The sequence below is a fragment of the Phyllobates terribilis genome, unplaced genomic scaffold, assembly GCF_046119375.1.
Source record: "Phyllobates terribilis strain yellow unplaced genomic scaffold, ASM4611937v1 Scaffold_4__5_contigs__length_816908805, whole genome shotgun sequence".
Lineage (NCBI taxonomy): Eukaryota > Metazoa > Chordata > Amphibia > Anura > Dendrobatidae > Phyllobates > Phyllobates terribilis.
Genome location: NW_027362764.1, coordinates 168,639,322 through 168,657,971, shown reverse-complemented (window position 1 = coordinate 168,657,971; position 18,650 = coordinate 168,639,322). Strand labels below are relative to the sequence as shown.

The following is an 18,650-nucleotide window of genomic DNA, read 5'->3' as shown; positions in this document are numbered from 1 at the left end:
TGGAACATCATGAAACAGCAGTGCTGAGAATGCTGACAGGTACCATAGAACAACAGAGCCGAGTATGCAGACAGACACAGTGGAACCGCAGGGTACACCGACAGACAGCTAGGAACAATAGAACTGAGTGTGCAGACAGGCTCCATGGAACAATAGAGCCAAGTGTTTATAGCAGAGATGAATTTGTCTGGAAACACACTGCGTAGGATATGCAGCGGACCCCAGCGATTAGGCACAGCTGGGTTAGCATAGTGACACACAAAGTTAAGGAACATGCAAGCCGGCATGGACACCGCAATACCGGACTACTCAGGCAGCAAATCACCACCCATGTCGACCTAAAACCTGGGTCAGACTAGTGACACACAGTGTTAAGGAACATGCAAGCAGGTGTGGACATGCACTACCTGAATAATCAGGCAGCAAGTCGCCACATATGTTGGCCTTAAAAGGTCCAGGGACTGATATCAAAGGTGTGCGACTGATTACTATGGTAACCTAACATACATGAGAGCAGAGGAAGCCATCTGTCTGGGAGAGAAGAAGCAGAGCCTAGCGCTGAAGTCAGGACAAGTGAGTAACGCTTACTCACGAAGGCTGGAGAGAGTTTGGTGGAGGGACTGTATATTCCTTGGCCTAAGAAGCCTGGAGGCCCTGCCACAACCGAAGGGACCAGTAAAGCTGTACAAGGCTGGGAGCAGAAAGGAACCCACGTCGCAGGCCATACAGGCGAGAATACACGGAAAGCTCGGAAGCGTGGGCTGTTACCCTATAACAAGGAGATAGCCAGAAGGAGCGCAGAAAGCACGGTAGGCCTACACCTTCACCCTGACCAGGGCCAATGTCCCCGTTGCTCTCAGACATCCAGGTCCCCTCCTAGCTGGGACTGTTTGTGGGTCAATTTACCTGTTCTAGTAAAGACCCTGGACCGCAACCTGTTGTCTGCGTGCTCCTTGCTCCTCCAGCACTATCAGCACGGGGACTCCCACTACCATCACTCCCAACATCCACTACACTGCCCTGGGGCCGCACTCTTCCCGTGGGGAGTCACACCATCCCAGCTGCATACATCATCAGCCCCAGCGGTCTGCCTTGCAGCGGCGGTTCCTAATGACCGCAAATCCACGGGTGGCGTAGTCGGACATAATCATCAACGCATAACGGACTACCACTGGCCTGACCACCCTGAGCCACGGAACCGGGTTGCCACTACTACTCCCATCGTTCCCCTATTGCCCGGATCCGAGTGCCCCACGGCCCAGGGGGCGAGTCACTTCTCTGACAGGTAGCAAAGTTACTGGAAACTGCAGAGAAGCAGGTAAAGTCCTGAAGACCACTGACAGGTAGCAAGGTTACTGGAAACTGCAGACAAGTAACTAATGGACGGGAAACCACAGAAAGTCAGGAGATGTCCTGATGATTGTGGACTGGAACTGTGCACAGACAAACTAAAAGTGTTACTAGAAAATCTTAATACAATTCTAAAATACAGGTGTGAGTCTTGGGAGGCCTTATATAGGCCAGGAAATACAACAGATGGGAGCACGCCACGCTACTTGCAAAGCCAACGTGGAGGAAAAGAAAATCTAACGGACCAGGGGGATGTGCGTAACATTGGCATTAAAAGGCCTAGGCTGATAATGTTACAGGAGTTCGCTGATCAACTGAAGAAACCTGATGTGGACGACAGCCTTAGGCTGTGAGCCCACAATGCGTTTTTTAAGCGTTTCCGCAGCGGCAAAAACGCTGCAGAAACGCTTAAATAATGCATGGTAGAAGGCCTGCCATGTTCCCCAATGATAATCCGCATGTGCTGTGCACATGCTGCGGGAATTTCCGCTGCGGATTATCATTGCGGAAAAAAACGCAGCACTACCAATTATTTTGCGGAAGTGCTGCGTTTTCGCCGCCAATTCCGCAAGACTGCATCTGTACTTGCGTAATTGGCGTGTTCTAATGTGCGGATGGTACCCGGGTGTGGAGGACAGGAGACTCTTCTCCACACCCAGGTACCCTAAAAGCTGTAAAAAAAAGAATAAAATAAAAAATAAAGATTATATTCACCTTCCGACGGCCCCCGGACTCCTTCTCTGTGCTTGCCTACAGATCGCGCAGGACTGAAGGACCTGCGGTGACATCACAGTCATGTGACGGCAAGTCTTTCAGTACAGCGTACTGCGATCTGCCAGCAGCCAGCACAGAAGCGCAGCAAGACTCGGGGGCCATCAGAAGGTAAGTATAGGTTTATTTTTTATTTTTTGACATTCTCTCAGGTCACACTATATAAATCCATGCTGTTTGTGTGACGCTCACAGCCCTCACCCTGAGAAGTGGGGTTACTCGGAGCCGGGTCAGATGTTGGGGGAGTTGCAGTCGTGGCTCGGACCCAGTCCGTGCCCAGGGCGGTCACATAAAAGATTGAATGGGCTATCAGGGTTGAGTGGTAATTTTCCGACTACGCCACCAACGGTTTCCGGTGATGGACACCAGCGCTGTCTCAGTCCACTGAGGCCGGTGTTACGGACAGGTAAGATGGAACGGCTCCCCGCAGGCGGAGCAGGCCTCAGGGCAGTGTGAGGAAGGATGGTGGGTGCAGTGCCGCGCAGTAAATAACAGGCTGAAGCGGGGTGTGAAGTCATCCAGGGTTTTTACTCACATTAAGATGAACTTTAGCCGCAAAGCTTCCCTCCGCTCCTCGCGGCGTGCTGCGGCCACCAGGAAGGGGGTCCAGCACTTTCCAGATAGATCAGGAACACCTGTCGAGACCCCTCTGGTGTGTGTGTTCCTCTCCTAGATATGTTCTCCCACTAAGTCTCCTCTTGACTATTTCTGTGGTTAGAACTAGGTGTAAGGCCGGGTCCCACTGGATGAACGCAGGTAGGGAGCTACAGGTGGCGTATGCCGCTCCGTCCGTATCCCCCAGGGATCCTTTTGCCTGTGGAGCTTTTCTCCTCCGCTCCCCTCCAGGCCTTCTTAGGTCAGGACCTTGACTGGGTAGAGGCAGTGGTTAACTCAGACCCGCTCCTCGTCTCAAGGCCAGAGAACGAGGACCGTGTATCTTCAGTCGGATGAGGCCTGTAGATGAACTCTGGTGGGTGACCACAATCAGAGACGGAGACCACTATCACTGATGAAGATCACAATCAAAGACCTTGAAGTTAAGATGGTCGTTGGTTAAATATGAATTGGTAAGTGTACCCATAAAGCATGTCCTCCACCCTCACCCACTACATGGTTCCCCCTATCTTTGGTTCCTCCCCATCTCCTCTATCCCGGGCCGGGGCAGCACCCTGGTGCATTTAGGCCCCCTACAGGACAGGAGTGGTGTAGTGTTGAATGGTGAAGTAGGGTCCTGAGAAGTGCTCCATTCTTACCTGGAAGAGGAGATACCACACTTCTAGCTGAGGTGCAGTACCCCTGTGGCGACTGAACCCTCAGGGGCGCCACATTCCCCCCTGGTGAAACACAGCACGTCCGCGGGCTGCAATAGAGTAAAAAGTGGTTCAAATTTTTGTATAACAATAAAACGATCTTCCCTTTATGGGAGGTAAGGACACTTTAACGTTGCAAAATATATATTAATATAAATATATAAAACATTGAAGAGACATTATGCATGTAGACAGATCAATAGAAAAGTGTCAGTTCAGCAGCATGAGGGACCCGTCTGAAACCCTCAACGTAGGCCCTGGGGTGGCTGCAGGGCATGGAGATCCTGAGTTGGACCTCCGGTAGAGCCACTCCAGACAGGTTTTGCTTCTGAGGTCTGAGGTAGTAGTAGAGCGATTTTGTATAAAACCAATAGGGAGCACCTAAATAGATGCAAAACTATATACAAGTAAGAGGCTGTCTACTGCCAGTGTCCGCAGGGACAAATGTCTCTATAAACCGGGAGGAAGAAGGGCAACATGGTAAAACAAAACAATAACTGGTCAAACTAGGAAGTGCATCCTCAGGGGCTGCTCAGTCCAGGTATCCCCACCTGGGAAAAGGCTCGTTCCTCCTTAAAGAGCCTGACCGGTCCTCTTTTAGCAGGCGCGTGGGGGTCTCACCCTTGATCACCCTATGGACGTCCAGGGGGTACCAGCCATGCACCCCATGGTGGGGGGTGTATGACACCAGATCACCCGGGTAGAGGTTCCGACCAGGGTGTCCCTCCTTCAGTTGTGGCTCGACGTCCTGCCGGCTGACGAAGACGTCCCGCGCAAACTGGGGACTCCGTATGAAGCCCCATCCCGCCTCCTGGTGGAAGCGGACTATCAGCTCCCAGCGGGCCCTTGTCTTGGCGGCTTTGGAGCGTACCTCTAGACGCTCGCAGCGGATCTCCCTCTGGCGTGACTCCTTATCGAATTGGAGGAGTTGCTCACGGCACGTCTCCTCCACGCTTCAGCCTGGGTCTCTTGGGGGAAGCCCATCAGGTCGCCCCCCTGGTTGTCCCAGGCCATCTCTTCCGCCGCCGGGCAGGCGACTGGGGGCGCGGGTAGCGGCATCAGCAGGGGTTGCTGCTAGTCCTCGACCAGTACAAACCAGTCCGGGTTGGGGCTGGTGGTCTCCCCAGTAAGGGCAGAATCCTGCTGACCGGGAATCGGGAGGCAACGGCGCCCGGGGACAGGGGTGCCGGCATCAGATCCAGGAGGGCCTCTGTGCGTCTATCGCCTGGGACGGGGATTTCTGGCTTACCCGATCCTGGGCTGCACGAGGCCTCCGGGGTTTCCTCTTCCTGGGCTGCTGCTCCATTACTTTGGCTTGCAGAACCTTGGCGGCGGGTCCGGATCTTTTGCAACAGCTCCTCTCGCCATGCTGCGGACACCGACTGCTGGGCCTCTTCAACCCTCCGGGTCAGGTCCTGTGTCTCTCCACAGAGGAACTCTGTGTCTCCCGGGGTTAGGTAAGTTCCTCCCAAGCCATTGAAGGTAGCAGCTCGTGGGCCAGCGTTGGAGGGCTTGGAACGACTCTCCTCGGCGGCGTCCATCACTGCTGCTGGGTGCGGTGAGTCTCGGAATGTTGCGGCCACACCTCGTTGTTGCTCTCGTCTCCTCCTCTTTTCGGGGCGGCTCCAGGGCAGCTGGCTGACGGGCACTCCCAGGGACGTTCCATCCGTTTTGACGGACACCACTGCGCGGACTGTCACGGCTGGAAGGGGCGGTATGCATTTTTGGCACCATTGGGGAGCCAGGCCCACGATGGGAGGACTTTGGTTGCTGTTGTTTTGGCACATAATGGCGTCCGTTCTTCTTGGGCGATGCCACGTGAAGTGTAAAACGACAGTCTTTTAGTGAAAAGGCGCACAGTACCCGGTAGCAATGGGGGGTAACTCCTTTCGTTGCTGCGGGCACGCAATCCTGCCGACTACGCCAAGTATGTGACGCTCACAGCCCTCACCCTGGGAAGTGGGGGTTACTTGGAGCCGGGTCAGATGTTGGGGGAGTTGCAGTCGTGGCTCGGACCCGGTCCGTGCCCAGGGCGGTCACATAAAAGATTGAATGGACTATCAGGGTTGAGTGGTAATTTTCCGACTATGCCACCTACGGTTTCCGGTGATGGACACCAGCGCTGTCTCAGTCCACTGAGGCCGGTGTTACGGACAGGTAAGATGGAACGGCTCCCCGCAGGCGGAGCAGGCCTCAGGGTAGTGTGAGGAAGGATGGTGGGTGCAGTGCCGCGCAGTAAATAACAGGCTGAAGGGGGTGTGAAGTCATCCAGGGCTTTTACTTACATTAAGATGAACTTTAGCCGCAAAGCTTCCCTCTGCTCCTCGCGGCGTGCTGCAGCCACCAGGAAGGGGGTCCAGCACTTTCCAGATAGATCAGGAGCACCTGTCGAGACCCCTCTGGTGTGTATGTTCCTCTCCTAGATATGTTCTCCCACTAAGTCTCCTCTTGACTATTTCTGTGGTTAGAACTAGGTGTAAGGCCGGGTCCCACTGGATGAACGCAGGTAGAGAGGTACAGGTGGCGTATGCCGCACCGTCCGTATCCCTCCTGGGATCCACTAAGCCTCCAGGCTTTTCTGACAGAGACTTGAAGTAACAAAGTCAGATATCGGGGGCCGGTCACCCCTCTTGCAGCAGGAGTCCCTCTGGCTAGGCCAGAGTAAGAAATACAGGTGGCGTATGCTGCTCCGTCCGTATCCCCCAGGGATCCTTTTGCCTGTGGAGCTTTTCTCCTCCGCTCCCCTCCAGGCCTTCTTAGGTCAGGACCTTGACCGGGTAGAGGCAGTGGTTAACTCAGACCCGCTCCTCGTCTCATGGCCAGAGAACGAGGACAGTGTATCTTCAATCGGATGAGGCCTGTAGATGAACTCTGGTGGGTGACCACAATCAGAGACGGAGACCACTATCACTGATGAAGATCACAATCAAAGACCTTGAAGTTAAGATGGCTGTTGGTTAAATATGAATTGGTAAGTGTACCCTTAAAGTATGTCCTCCACCCTCACCCACTACATGGTTCCCCCTATCTTTGGTTCCCCCCCATCTCCTCTATCCCGGGCCGGGGCAGCACCCTGGTGCATTTAGGCCCCCTACAGGACAGGAGTGGTGTAGTGTTGAATGGTGAAGTAGGGTCCTGAGAAGTGCTCCATTCTTACCTGGAAGAGGAGATACCACACCTCTAGCTGAGGTGCAGTACCCTTGTGGCGACTGAACCCTCAGGGGCACCACATTTGCATGGATTTATATAGTGTGACCAAGTTGTCAAGCACTTTCCAAGTGATGCTAATGTAGCACCCTGAGGATTCGGCTGCTACAGGGGTATTGCACCTCAAGCCAGAGGTGTGGTATTCCACTCCCGGGTAAGGATGGAGTGTGGAACTGAGCTAGTAGGCTGCATGCACTACATACATCCCATTTCCGGGGGACAGAACTACGGTACTCCCACCAGTATATGTGCAGGTACGACAGCGTCTGTCCCTGGCTGGAGTGGGAGGGGGGTGGAACATCCCAGTAGTGTAGGGGCAGATAGGGGGAGCAGTCTGGGTAAAGCTAGGAGCTCATTGGGTGCTGGTCACCTGGGCTCACACATAGAGGGAGTATAAAAGGTGGGCACCATCTTAGATCAGGGTGAGTTCAGCCTGAGGAGAAGCAGAGCAGAGGAGCTCAGCCAGGAGGGCTGACAGGGAGCTGTGGCTCCGGCTGGGCCCAGCTCCAGAACAGAGCCTGCAGAGAGAGAGGAGTAAGAAGGACCCAGAGAGGAAACAAGAAGAGAACCCCAAGATCCCAGAATAAGGACAGAAGGGTGAAGGGTTGGCGGACAAGGGTACCGGATCCCAAGCTGGCAGAGGCCAAAACAAACCTTAGCCAGGAACCGGAGGTCGTGGTCAGGATCTGCCACGACCCTCACCAAATCCACTAGAAAGGCATACCAAGTATAGGGTCAGGGAGCCCAGAGGAGGCTTGACCACCAAGAGACCCGAGGGAGCTGGCCAAAAGTGGATCCCTGGTGGGAACGGCCAGAAGAAGGGAGAGTCAGAAAGGAGCTCAGGACCACGCTCCGGAATTGCCTGGGGGTTGGCCGAGTCCAGGACCTGGTGGACGCAGCACGGCTCGGGTGGTCACTCAAGGCCAGAGTGACTAAAAGGACACCAGTAAGTAAAAACCCTGAACTGCATCTCCCGACTCTGAGTCTTCTTACTGCACCATCACAACCCCCATCATCCACACCTGCTGCCCTGAGGCCATACCCCTCCCGTTGGGGGTTATACCATCACTGCTGCACATATACCACCGGCCTCAGCGGACTGCTCTGCAGCGGCGGCTTCAAAGCCGCACTCAACGGGTGGCGTAGTCGACACTTAACAACATCTACTGCCATAGACTGCCACTTAGTTTGACACCCTGGGCACGGACCGGGTCACCGCCACAAGGACTACTACCCCCATACAGATCCGGCTCCGGGTATCCCCTTGAACATGGCCCAGGGGGCGCGTCAACTTTTGGCGTAGTCGGCAGGATTACGTGCCCGCAACCACCGGGTACTGCGTGCCTGAAGAAAAGTTCGCATTTACCTCAAAAAGAAGTCTCCCGCCGATTCCGGAGGGTCCCCGCCATCGGACGCCATCTCGGATCGGTTCCCGCCATTTGCCCGTCATCTGCAGCCTTTTCCCGCCATCTGCAGAGTTTCCCGCCACTGGGAGACGATTCCCGCCATCAGAAAAGATTTCCCGCCCTGGCAGAGCGGACGCCATTATGGGCGTGCCAGAGGGTGGCAAGAGGCCACCTCCCATCGTGGGCCAGGACCAAGGATGGCGCCAAAAACGAAGACCGCCCCCACCAGCAGAGACTGTGATGCTTGAGATGTCCATCAGCGTGAGGGGACTGCCCCTGGGACTGACAATCACCAAGTTGCCCCGGGACCACCCTCAGTGTGGGCGGACCGAGCACAAAAGAGAGAAGATGGGTGCAGCTTGGAGGAGTCTGGAGGAGCCGTACCCGGAGATGGAGGGGGAGGCAGGCAGCACCGACCCAGTGGTCAGGAGCCTGTTGCAAGCGACAACCCCAGAAGGCCTGGTGGAGATCCTGGCACAGCTCCCCCGAGACCGGGAGTGTGCGCAGACCGAGCTGGAGCGCCTCGCACGGAGGATGGCCCGGGTGCAGCAGGAAACACTGGCGGAGTGGAGCAGAGAGATGGCCCAGCAGGCTGGAGCCCGCCAGCGAAGCATGCCACCCGCAGCGAGGAGCAAATCCACCTCTGAGGACGGCGAAGGAGGGACGACGGCCGGAGACGACGCCGCGGAGGGAGCCGAAGAGATGAAGGCAGGTAATGGGGACGACAGCATCCCGTGCCCAGAAGCCGCAAACCTGCCCCAGCTCCCCGTCGCAGAGCCCGAAGCCCCACTCACCGTTCCCGTATCCGCTGCGTCATCGCTCCAAGCTAGGCCTCAAGCGGCCGGAGCCGCGGCCACGCCCCCTGCTACGTCACGCGCCTCAATCCAGAGCGCGGCCAAGCAGGAGAAGCCACCGGCCTGGTCGCAAGGCCAAGTGCCCCCCGGCGCCGCAGTACCAACAGCGCCCTCTACCTCTGCCGAGCCACCGGCCTGGTCGCAAGGCCAGGAACACCCGGGCGCCGCCGTCTTCACGGTGCCCTTCACCTTCAGGGTGCCCCAAGCCTGGTCGCAAGGCCTGGTAAACCTGGGCGCCGCTACCACCTCCGCGCCCTCAACATCCACAGCGCCACACCTGGGTGAGGACTTGTTTGCCCAACACACTTGCCCGGATGGGCAGCCCTTTGTGTGGCCACCGGAGTACCACCATCCCCGACTCCGGAAAGAAAGACCCCTGGATGAGCCCCTGATACCGCCTCCGGCGCCTGTCAAGATGACCCCGCTCTCGTTGGAGGAGGCGCAGTTTGCGTGGGACCCCACAGGAGGAGACCTCATCGGGTTCACCGAGGAGACCCGGGCAGCCGCAGCTGAGCGTGCAGAGTGCTGCCGGCAGCAGCTGGAGGTCTTTGACAGGGAAAGGAGAGAGAGGCGGGTCCGTGAGCAGCGGCTGCAAATACAGGGCGCTGAACAGAAGAGCCGGACCCGGAGGAACCCCCGTGCAGCTCATTGTCCCCGTGCCACCGGGACTGTGATTAAATTCCAACTGCAGCACGGTTGGGGTTTCATCAGGGATCATCAGACCCCCGGCGACGTCTTTGTTACCCGCAGAGACGTTGAAAGTCATCTGCCGGAGGGACACAGAGGACGTGACCTATATGTAGGGGACGAGGTCACATTCACCCGGCACAAATGTGCCAAAGGACCGTACGCCCTTCATGTACACCGGCTGACGGAGGAGGAGCTGCGGTGTGAGGAGGAGCAAGAGGACCCGGACGGGTCTGAAGTTTGCCCGCGAGAAGGAGCAGGAGGACGCCGTCATTAGAGTACGGTATCGTGAAACTGTAAAATAGTTACCCATCAGGGTACAAGAACAGTTAATAGTTTAAAATATAGTCCCCGTTGGGACCAGTGAACTGTACCCGTGTGTCCCATCTCCCCACAGGCTGAGGACTGTGAACAGCCATTCCTTTTCCCCACTGGCCGAGGACTGAGAGCGGCCACCTCCCTTTGTATATAGTTGCGCTTTCTAAGGCGCCCCCTACTGGTTTTTATAGGAAACTGTTTGTTCTACCAGAGACTGTGGCACTTACCTGGTCACAATTTGCACCGTGGCCGGAGGAACAAGAATGTTTACTATGAAAAGTTTTATATGAAAAGTTTTATGCTGATGATATATATAGTGTTTTATATGTTTATGATGTTTTTGAAAAAAATTTGTATGTTTGTGGATGTTTTTATTTTTTTACAGGCCGAGGACGTGCTGTGATTTACCAGGGGGGAATGTAGCACCCTGAGGATTCGGCTGCTACAGGGGTATTGCACCTCAAGCCAGAGGTGTGGTATTCCACTCCCGGGTAAGGATGGAGTGTGGAACTGAGCTAGTAGGCTGCATGCACTACATACATCCCATTTCCGGGGGACAGAACTACGGTACTCCCACCAGTATATGTGCAGGTACGACAGCGTCTGTCCCTGGCTGGAGTGGGAGGGGGGTGGAACATCCCAGTAGTGTAGGGGCAGATAGGGGGAGCAGTCTGGGTAAAGCTAGGAGCTCATTGGGTGCTGGTCACCTGGGCTCACACATAGAGGGAGTATAAAAGGTGGGCACCATCTTAGATCAGGGTGAATTCAGCCTGAGGAGAAGCAGAGCAGAGGAGCTCAGCCAGGAGGGCTGACAGGGAGCTGTGGCTCCGGCTGGGCCCAGCTCCAGAACAGAGCCTGCAGAGAGAGAGGAGTAAGAAGGACCCAGAGAGGAAACAAGAAGAGAACCCCAAGATCCCAGAATAAGGACAGAAGGGTGAAGGGTTGGCGGACAAGGGTACCGGATCCCAAGCTGGCAGAGGCCAAAACAAACCTTAGCCAGGAACCGGAGGTCGTGGTCAGGATCTGCCACGACCCTCACCAAATCCACTAGAAAGGCATACCAAGTATAGGGTCAGGGAGCCCAGAGGAGGCTTGACCACCAAGAGACCCGAGGGAGCTGGCCAAAAGTGGATCCCTGGTGGGAACGGCCAGAAGAAGGGAGAGTCAGAAAGGAGCTCAGGACCACGCTCCGGAATTGCCTGGGGGTTGGCCGAGTCCAGGACCTGGTGGACGCAGCACGGCTCGGGTGGTCACTCAAGGCCAGAGTGACTAAAAGGACACCAGTAAGTAAAAACCCTGAACTGCATCTCCCGACTCTGAGTCTTCTTACTGCACCATCACAACCCCCATCATCCACACCTGCTGCCCTGAGGCCATACCCCTCCCGTTGGGGGTTATACCATCACTGCTGCACATATACCACCGGCCTCAGCGGACTGCTCTGCAGCGGCGGCTTCAAAGCCGCACTCAACGGGTGGCGTAGTCGACACTTAACAACATCTACTGCCATAGACTGCCACTTAGTTTGACACCCTGGGCACGGACCGGGTCACCGCCACAAGGACTACTACCCCCATACAGATCCGGCTCCGGGTATCCCCTTGAACATGGCCCAGGGGGCGCGTCACTAAAATCGCTTGGAAAGCGCTTGACACCCGCATGCGGAAATGCAAGTGAAGAACGCTTCATTTCCGCATGTCCCTGGCAGGAAAACGCATGTACAATCCGCATGCGTTTTTTCTGCCAGGGAGATGCAAAAACGCTCAGGAAAAAATCCTGAGCATTTCTGCATCGTGGGCACATAGCCTTAGAGTAATGATCAGGGTCCATCCCTCTAGCCAAGACAGGTGAGTAACACATTTATCCTATTGTTAGATAGACAAGACATGCTTCCCTTTTGAAACTAGCTGTTACAAAAACTGGTACACGATATACCCAAGGGGTTATTCTGTGTATAAATGCAGTTGTTGTCCTTATCCATAATTATGCATTACATTGGTACAAGTACTGAGCAACTTGTGATGATGTCTGCATTTCTTCACAGTCCAGCCTCTAAAGAAACTGGTACATGAAATAACTTTTTGTGTAGGGGCTAGAGACTACTCTGTGCCTAAATTAATTTGCTTAGTTTATAATAATAATTGTTTTATTTAAATAGTGCCAACATATTCTGCAGCACTTTACAATTCAAATAATTTGCAGACATTATCAGCACTGTCCCCATGGGGGCTCACAATTTACATTCCCTATCAGTATGTCTTTGGGGTGTGGGAGGAAACTGGAGAACCTAATCAAACACAGGGAGAACATACAAACTCCTTGCAGATGTTGTCCTTGGTGGGATTTGAACCCAGAACCCCAGCGCTGCAAGGCTGCATTGCTAACCACTGAGACACTACGCTGCCCAAATTATATACTTTTTAGAGACTTAGGCACATGTACTAAGCTCTATTCAAACATAGAAAACAACTAATGCATATCTGCACAGCCCTAACAGAAATTGGCACCTGCCAAACTGATATATTATATATCTTTTTATTGTAAGGGCTATTCTTTATGTACAGTGGCTTGCGAAAGTATTCACCCCTCTTTGCTTTCTACCTATTTTTCTACATAGCAACCTGCATTTACATTTTTTTGTAATCCGATTTGTGTGTGATGCTTCAGCACTAAATAGTCTAAGTTGGTGAAGTGAAAAATATACGCATATATTAAATTTATGGGATCAAATAACTACAAATTGGCATGCGCATATGTATTCAACCCCTTTACTATAAAGCCCCGAAAGATTTCTTGTGCAAGAAATTACCTTCATAAGATACATGCTTAGTGAAAGGAAGTCCACCTGTGTACAATCTAAGTGTCACATAGTCTGTCATGTGTGCAATCTATGTGTCACATGTCTGGCAGTATATACACACCTTTTCTAAAAGGCCACATAGGCTGCAACACCATTAAGCAAGAGGCACCACTAACCAAATGACACCATGAAGACCAAGGAGATCTCCAAACAAGTCAGAGACAAAGTTGTTGAAAAATACAAGTCAGGTTTGGGGTATAGAAAAAATATCCCAATCTCTGACGATCCCCCGGAGCACCATCAAATCCATTATCATCAAATGTAAAGAACATGGTACTACAACAAACCTGCCAAGAGAGGGCCGCCCACCAAAACTGTCAGTGTCACGGGTGTGTCATGTGTAATAGACAGTCACTCTGGATCTGGCCGTAGAAGGTTACTGCGCTTGGCATTACAGACGCCTTCTTAATCCTTATTCCTTTAGGACCCATTGGCGACCTCCCTCATGCTGCTGATTGACACACCATTGCCTGGGAGTTAAAACACTCAGTTTGCTCCAGGGATCCGACAGTGATACTTCTATGAACCTTAGTGCAGGCTTGGAGCACTAGCAGTCGGCTAGCTTCTTCTCGGGTGCCCTTGGAGGACAGTTGGTGTTTCTCCTCTGGTGTCTGTTCAAGCTAAGTTTATCCCCTTTGTTTGTCTACCTTGTTGACTTTAGTTTGTAGTAGGGCCTGACCAGTGCTCAACCCTCCCCCTCCCTATCTAGGGCCAAGCTCTAGGGACATCCAGAGACTAAAGGTAACCCTGATACTGGTTAGTAAATATTTATATTATATTATCTAATCATTATGCGTGTCTAGTGAATGCTGCTGTACCTCTTGTTCTGTGGCCGTCCCTCGTCCACGTTTCAGGTGGATGGTCTGGAAATGTCACCAGGCTGCCCTATCAGGGGGAGTTGATGGAGCTGTCACTAGGCTGTCCTCTCTCAGGTGGAATTGCTGGAGCTGTCATCAAGCTGTTCACTGTCAGGTGAAGTTGCTGGAGCTGTCAACAGCCTTCCCTCTTTCAGGTGGAGATGCTGGAGCTGTCACTAGGCTGTCCTGTCAACTGAAGTTATTGCAGATGTCAACAGGCTGCCCTCTGTCAGGCAGAGTTCCTGGAACTATCCCGAATGTAGCCGCTGTCAGGTGGAGGGGCTGGAGCTGTCACCAGGTTGTCAGGTGAAGTTTCTTGGTCTAACAGCAAGCTGCTCACTGACAGATGAAGGGGCAGGAGCTGTCACTAGGTTGCCAGCTATCACGTGGAGGGGCTGGAGGTGTCACCAGGCTGCCCTGTAAGGGGGAGTTTCTGGAGCGGTCACTAGGTTGTCCTCTCTCAGGTGGAATGGCTGGATCTCTCACCAGGCTGCACGCTGTGAGGTGGAGGGGCTGGAGCTGTCATCAGACTGTCCTCTGTCAGGTGGAGAGGCTGGAGCTGTCACCAGGCTGCCCTCTGTCAGGTGGAGGGGCTGGATCTGTCACCAGGCTGCCCTCTGTCAGGTGGAGGGGCAGGAGCTGTCACCAGGCTGCCCTCTGTCAGGTGGAGGGGCTGGAGCAGTCATCAGACTGTCCTCTGTCAGGTGGAGAGGCTGGAGCTGTCACCAGGCTGCCCTCTGTCAGGTGGAGGGGCTGGAGCTGTCACCAGGCTGCCCTCTGTCAGGTGGACGGACTGGAGCTGTCACCAGGCTGCCCTCTGTCAGGTGGAGGGACTGGAGCTGTCACCAGGCTGCCTTCTGTCAGCTGGAGGGGCTGGAGCTGTCACCAGGATGCCTTCTGTCAGGTCAAGGGGCTGGAGCTGTCACCAGGCTGCCCTCTGTCAGGTGGAGGTGCTGGAGCTGTCACCAGGCTGCCCTCTGTCAGGTGGAGGGGCTGCAGCTGTCACCAGGCTGCCCACTGTCAGGTGGACGGGCTGGAGCTGTCACCAGGCTGCCCTGTCAGGTGCGGGGCTGGAGCTGTCAACAGGTTGTCAGGTGAAGTTTCTTGGTTTAACAGCAAGCAGCTCGCTGTCAGATGGAGGGGCAGGAGCTGTCACTAGGTTGCCAGCTGTCACGTGGAGGGGCTGGAGGTGTCACCAGGCTGCCCTGTAAGGGGGAGTTTCTGGAGCGGTCACTAGGTTGTCCTCTCTCAGGTGGAATGGCTGGATCTCTCACCAGACTGCACGCTGTCAGGTGGAGGGGCTAGAGCTGTCATCAGACTGTCCTCTGTCAGGTGGAGAGGCTGGAGATATCACCAGGCTGCCCTCTGTCAGGTGGAGGAGCTGCAGCTGTCACCAGGCTGCCCACTGTCAGGTGGACGGGCTGGAGCTGTCACCAGGCTGCCCTGTCAGGTGGAGGGGCTGGAGCTGTCAACAGGCTGCCCTCTGTCAGGTGGAGTTCCTGGAACTGTCACGAATGTAGCCGCTGTCAGGTGGAGGCGCTGGAGCTGTTACAAGGCTGTCAGCTGGAGTTTCTTGGGCTATCAGCAAGCTGCTCGCTGTCAGATGGAGGGGCAGGAGCTTTCACTAGGTTACCAGCTGTCACATGGAGGGGCTGGAGCTGTCACCTGGCTGCCCTATCAGTGGGAGTTGCTGGAGTTGTTACCAGGCTGCCTGCCCTCTGTCACGTGGAGGGGCTGGAACTGTCACCAGGTTGTCAGGTGAAGTTTCTTGGTCTAACAGCAAGCTGCTCGCTGTCAGATGGAGGGGCAGGAGCTGTCACTAGGTTGCCAGCTGTCACGTGGAGGGGCTTGAGGTGTCACCATGTTGCCCTGCAAGGGGGAGTTTCTGGAGCCGTCACTAGGTTATCCTCTCTCAGGTGGAATGGCTGGATCTCTCACCAGACTGCACGCTGTCAGGTGGAGAGGCTGGAGCTATCACCAGGCTGCCCTCTGTCAGGTGGAGGAGCTGCAGCTGTCACCAGGCTGCCCACTGTCAGGTGGACGGGCTGGAGCTGTCACCAGGCTGCCCTGTCAGGTGGAGGGGCTGGAGCTGTCAACAGGCTGCCCTCTGTCAGGCGGAGTTCCTGGAACTGTCACGAATGTAGCCGCTGTCAGGTGGAGGCGCTGGAGCTGTCACCAGGTTGTCAGATGAAGTTTCTGGGTCTAACAGCAAGCTGCTCGCTGTCAGATGGAGCGGCAGGAGCTGTCACTAGGTTGCTAGCTGTTACGTGGAGGGGCTGGAGATGTCACCAGGCTGCCCTGTAAGGGGGAGTTTCTGGAGCGGTCACTAGGTTGTCCTCTCTCAGGTGGAATGGTTGGATCCCTCACCAGGCTGCACTCTGTCAGGTGGAGGGGCTGGAGCTGTCACCAGGCTTCCCTCTATCAGGTGGAGGGGATGTCACCAGGTTGCCCTCTATCAGGTGGAGGGGCTGGAGCTGTCACCAAGCTGCTCTCTATCAGGTGGAGGGGCTGGAGCTGTCACCAGGATGCCCTCTGTCAGGTGGAGGTGCTGGAGCTGTCACCAGGATGCCCTCTGTCAGGTGGAGGGGCTGGAACTGTCACCAGGCTGCCCTCTGTCAGGTGGAGGGGCTGGAGCTGTTACCAGGCTGCCCTCTGTCAGCTGGAGGGGCTGGAGCTGTCACCAGGCTGCCCACTGTCAGCTGGAGGGGCTGGAGCTGTCACCAGGCTGCCTTCTGTCAGGTCGAGGGGCTGGAGCTGTCACCAGGCTGCCCTCTGTCAGGTGGAGGTGCTGGAGCTGTCACCAGGCTGCCCTCTGTCAGGTGGAGGGGCTGCAGCTGTCACCAGGCTGCCCACCGTCAGGTGGACGGGCTGGAGCTGTCACCAGGCTGCCCTGTCAGGTGGAGGGGCTGGAGCTGTCAACAGGTTGTCAGGTGAAGTTTCTTGGTCTAACAGCAAGCTGCTCGCTGTCAGATGGAGGGGCAGGAGCTGTCACTAGGTTGCCAGCTGTCACGTGGAGGGGCTGGAGGTGTCACCAGGTTGCCCTGTAAGGGGGAGTTTCTGGAGCGGTCACTAGGTTGTCCTCTCTCAGGTGGAATGGCTGGATCTCTCACCAGACTGCACGCTGTCAGGTGGAGGGGCTGGAGCTGTCAGACAGTCCTCTGTCAGGTGGGGAGGCTGGAGCTATCACCAGGCTGCCCTCTGTCAGGTGGAGGAGCTGCAGCTGTCACCAGGCTTCCCTCTATCAGGTGGAGGGGATGTCACCAGGTTGCCCTCTATCAGGTGGAGGGGCTGGAGCTGTCACCAAGCTGCTCTCTATCAGGTGGAGGGGCTGGAGCTGTCACCAGGATGCCCTCTGTCAGGTGGAGGGGCTGGAGCTGTCAACAGGATGCCCTCTGTCAGGTGGAGGGGCTGGAGCTGTCACCAGGCTGCCCTCTGTCAGGTGGAGGGGCTGGAGCTGTTACCAGGCTGCCCTCTGTCAGGTGGAGGGGCTGGAGCTGTCACCAGGCTGCCCTCTGTCAGCTGGAGGGGCTGGAGCTGTCACCAGGCTACCCTCTGTCAGGTGGAGGAGCTGGAGCTGTCACCAGGCTGCCCTCTGTCAGCTGGAGGGGCTGGAGCTGTCACCAGGATGCCATCTGTCAGATGGAAGGGCTGGAGCTGTCACCAGTATGCCCTCTGTCAGGTGGAGGGGCTGGAGCAGTCACCAGGCTGCCCTTTGTCAGGTGGAGGGGCTGGAGCTGTCACCAGGCTGCCCTCTGTCAGGTGGAGGGGCTGGAGGTGTCACCAGGCTGCCCTCTTGTCAGGTGGAGGGGCTGGAGCTGTCACCAGGCTGCCCTCTGGTAGGTGGAGGGGCTGGAGCTGTCACCAGGCTGCCCTCTGTCAGGTGGAGAAGCTGGAACTGTCACCAGGCTGCCCTCTGTCAGGTGGAGGGGCTGGAGCTGTCACCAGGCTGCCCTCTGTCAGGTGGAAGGGCTGGAGCTGTCACCAGGCTGCCCTCTGTCAGGTGGAGGGGCTGGAGCTGTCACCAGGCTGCCCTCTGTCAGGTGGAAGGGCTGGAGCTGTCACCAGGCTGCCCTCTGTCAGGTGGAGGGGCTGGAGCTGTCACCAGGCTGCCCTCCGTCAGGTGGAGGGGCTGGAGCTGTCACCAGGCTGCCCTCCGTCAGGTGGAGGGGCTGGAGCTGTCACCAGGCTGCCCTCCGTCAGATGGAGGGGCTGGAGCTGTCACCAGGCTGCCCTGCGTCAGGTGGAGGAGCTGGAGCTGTCACCAGGATGCCCTCTGTCAGGTGGAGGGGCTGGAGCTGTCACCAGGCTGCCCTCTGTCAGGTGGAGGAGCTGGAGCTGTCACCAGGCTGCCCTCTGTCAGGTGGAGGGGCTGGAGCTGTCACCAGGATGCCATCTGTCAGGTGGAATGGCTGGAGCTGTCACCAGTATGCCCTCTGTCAGGTGGAGGGGCTGAAGCTGTCACCAGGCTGCCCTTTGTCAGGTGGAGGGGCTGGAGCTGTCACCAGGCTGCCCTCTGTCAGGTGGAGGGGCTGGAGGTGTCACCAGGCTGCCCTCTTGTCAGGTGGAGGGGCTGGAGCTGTCACCGGGCTGCCCTCTGGTAGGTGGAGGGGCTGGAGCTGTCACCAGGCTGCCCTCTGTCAGGTGGAGAAGCTGGAACTGTCACCAGGCTGCCCTCTGTCAGGTGGAGGGGCTGGAGCTGTCACCAGGCTGCCCTCTGTCAGGTGGAAGGGCTGGAGCTGTCACCAGGCTGCCCTCTGTCAGGTGGAGGGGCTGGAGCTGTCACCAGGCTGCCCTCTGTCAGGTGGAAGGGCTGGAGCTGTCACCAGGCTGCCCTCTGTCAGGTGGAGGGGCTGGAGCTGTCACCAGGCTGCCCTCCGTCAGGTGGAGGGGCTGGAGCTGTCACCAGACTGCCCTCCGTCAGGTGGAGGGGCTGGAGCTGTCACCAGGCTGCCCTCCGTCAGATGGAGGGGCTGGAGCTGTCACCAGGCTGCCCTCCATCAGGTGGAGGAGCTGGAGCTGTCACCAGGCTG

The 18,650-nt window shown here is 56.1% G+C and overlaps 1 long non-coding RNA gene across 1 annotated transcript in view; it reads right to left on the bottom strand.

Moving 5' to 3' along the window:
• Positions 1–13,928, bottom strand: part of LOC141264284 (uncharacterized) — a 175,395-nt gene extending 161,467 nt beyond the window's left edge. Inside the window, exon 1 of the long non-coding RNA XR_012319875.1 lies at positions 13,582–13,928. This is a non-coding gene — a long non-coding RNA (uncharacterized lncRNA). The remainder of the gene's footprint in view (positions 1–13,581) is intronic.
• Between the last annotated feature and the right edge of the window lie 4,722 nt (positions 13,929–18,650).